Genomic DNA, 3607 nt, shown 5'->3' on the forward strand with positions numbered 1-3607 from the left:
GCAAAGTTGAAAGTAAATCTGCCTTCTACTGTAGTTTGTTTGTTTTTCGAATACCCAATTATTGCTTTACCTCTTTTCTTTCTCATACAAATTAACCCCGGCCACACATATTCTGGGTTGTCACTGCTGTTGTACCCTACTGGCTCACCTGCCAGTGAGGAGCCCCCAGCGGGAGGACAAAACGCCTCCATCCTACTCTTAGCTGCTAACCCCCCCCCCCCTGCTGACAGCCGCTGGCCATGCCTTTACGTGTCACTAGCCTGGCGAGGTTCTCAATTATTCGATGAATTAAAAATGTAGTCAATACATAGGATCATCTCTGAGATGATAATCAAGCCCTACAGTGTTGACCTACATGCTTCATCCTTGCACTGTTCGTCACGTCGCTGCGCACTCCCTGTGGTTTAGACACGCCCGCGCCCACAATGCTTCATGATGACACGCATGTTGTAATTACATTCAGTCTGACCTCCTCAGCCTTTGTCATCTGCAGTGAAGACAGCTAGGAGCCCAGCCCCTGTTATTACCAACCCCATGATGAAAGTGATAGACGCAGGACCCACCATTGGACTAGTAAGTGGGAAAATTATACCCACTTAGGCAAACTACATATCGTTGCTGTCGAGCAGAAACCTTGTATCTCCATGTTTCCATATTTCAACATTTTATGTTCTTTGTAAATGAATGCCCTGCTTGGTCGGAGTGAAATGGAGGACAGTTGTCAACGGCCTATGCACCCTGTCTAGAGGAGCAAAGGGTTTAAGTCAGTAAGAAATATGACAGTATCACGTGAAATTGTGAAAATAGACGATCTACAAGCTCACAGCGTGCTGCATGGCGACATGTTGTGAGCTTGTAGATTGGCTATTTTTGCCAAAAGGGACTACCTTTTTCACAGAGCGTGGGAGCTGGTGGGCGCTGATGGGGAGCTTGTTTTACATTGCCGGCTACTGCTAGTAGGGCGAGGCGAAGCCCCCCTCCCCTACTAGTAGTAGGAAGTAGTGGGCTGCCCCTGGGGCCGGGCTTTCTCACATTCTAATACAGCCCGAAAACCCCATTCTGGCAGCCAGCTCGGTAGAGTGCCTTGCTAGTCATTAGACTCCCTCCTGGTATCGAATCCCGCTGCTGCCACTATTTTTCCAAAAACCGCAGGCCGATAAATTACGTTAGGGTTAAGATTAGGTTTAGTTATAGTTTTTGTGAGGTTAGGGAATAGGTTTCTGGGTTAGTAAGGACTTCAGTGTTCTGTACCTTACACATTTATTTATGTAACTAAAAGCACTAAAATGCTTTCGTCATCTTTGTTGAAGAAGAGTCTGGGAAATTTAGTTTTAGTTTATTTTTAGCGTTAACTAGACTAATAAGACTAAACTGTTTCAAATGACTAAATAGGCCTAAAGCTATCAGGTATTAGGCTATAAAGCTATTAGGCATAGTTTATGTGAGGTTAGGGTTAAGGTTATGTTTAGTCATATTTTTTGTGAGGTTATATAACCACTCCACTGACGGCCCGACGGGGTAAAATAAGCGCCCCATCAGCTCCCACGCTCTGTGAAAAAAGGTAGTCCCATTGAAACAGGTTATTTTTTTTCCCATTTCCCTGAAAAGAAACATCTTTTGAACATACAAGGTATGATCGACATTCGCTATATCTGCCTACGATGTCAACTTGCTTATGCAGTTTGTAACTTTAGATGCCCTGAAGCCGGGAAAACTTACCGTTGCTCGGCTACAATGGTGTTCACTTTTTGACCGCATAACCGTGACTCATTTGCAGCGCAGAGTGTTCACCGCCCTCCTGGCAATGTTTAAGTCCCAGCGTGAGGGGATCTGAGTGAGGAGCCTCTAATTTGGGCTCTACAGATTAAAGAGACAGACCAGGTGTATGTTTCAGACCGGCCATTAGGGCTACCACGCCACTCTTCATCTCAGACGGTGAAAACATGGCGTACTCACACACCCTGTCCCGTGTGCTATATCCTCGCTGTTTTCTTCCTCACAGAATTCTACTTCTGTAGAACACTGTAGTACGAAGTAGGGTACTAATTGACAAAATTACATGAAAAGTTAAAATATGGAAATGAGAGGTTTCTGCCCAACACAACGCTATCTAAGAGGTAGTGCACGTTGGTGTGGTTTGAATTATTAGAGAGAAGTGGTTGGGGTGGATAATATAGGCTGTTCCTGTACTCCAGCTTGCAATGTTAAGGAAAGGGGTGGGGGAGAGAGAGAGAGAGAGAGAGAGAGAGAGAGAGAGATGAAAGAGAGATGAAAGAGAAAGGAAGAGAGAGAGAGAAAAGAGAAGGAGAGGAAGAGAGTGAAAGCCAGAAAGGGAGAAAGTCTGATGGAAAGCGATGGATACACCTGACTTATACTTGGTTGTGCATTGTGTCGTGCTCCGAAAATAGTCGATCTACAAGCTCACAACGCTTCGCATGGCGACACGTGGCGAGCTTGTAGATAACCTATTTTCCGTGTGTGACTCTGGTGCATAACTAAGAATAAGTCTGGCCATAGATAGACATAATGGACGAGAGAGTGAGCAACAATGAGAGAAAGGAAATAGAGATAGTAAGAAATACATAGAGAGGGAAATAAGGAAAATATGCAGTAGGACTCAGCACTTTTTTATTGATTGTTCGGAGAGGCTCCCATGTACCTCGTACGTGGAATGCACACCTGGAAGTGTCTGGTAATCCACAGGACAATGCAGGCTGACATCTGGCGCCTTCAGAGGTACTCCAGGGCAGGTTGCATTCTGGCAGCCTCAGCATTGTCTCCACAGATTAGAGATTATCCGCGGTCAGGTCGATCAATCTATTGTGACAATTTTCTGAAACGGTGTTTGTGAGACAATGGGGTTAGATGACCTCTACTGATGTTCTGACTGGGTCTATGCAAACTTGTGGCAAAGTGTGAAACTGACAATGGCCTGAAATCCATGCGTTTGTATTATTAATGCGCATGTCGTGCACCAGAAATACAGCAGGCATGGTGAAGTTTTCCTTGGTCCCCCAGAGGTCTACACTGTAGGAAACTGAAAAAAAGGATATATTTACTCGCGATCCATACAAATTGGTCCGCGACCCAAAGTTCGGTCCCGACCCACTATATGGGAAACAGTGATCTACAGTCTAGGTCCCCTTCCCCCTCTACAGCCAACACCAAATATCTTTGCCGAAAAACAGACTACAAGCTTTACAACGTGTTGTATTGTGAGATGGTAGATCTGCTATTTTCAGAACATTTATGAAGTATAAAGGTAGTTACAAATACGTACATTGACAGTGTGAAGGTGAAGACATTTAGACCACCAAGTACAATATATTAGTGAACAGCATCAAGTCTGATACAACGTGGAAATGATCCTTGTCTACCTTTACCTAGAGTGAAATACACAGATGCATGCATACATTGCATAGGGACATTTTCATTACAATCATAGTTGTCATAGATAAATGTTCTAAAGTTAATGTAGAAAACTATGGTTTATGAAATACAAAGACAAAGTCAGCCCATTCCTAACGAGGCATAAACCATCAGAAATCAAAGGTGAAGTAATTTGGGTTGGCGAGTACAACTAATGTACAGGATTAAGACTGAAATG

The sequence above is a fragment of the Electrona antarctica genome (assembly GCF_951216825.1).
Source record: "Electrona antarctica genome assembly, chromosome: 6".
NCBI classification, from domain to species: Eukaryota; Metazoa; Chordata; class Actinopteri; order Myctophiformes; family Myctophidae; genus Electrona; species Electrona antarctica.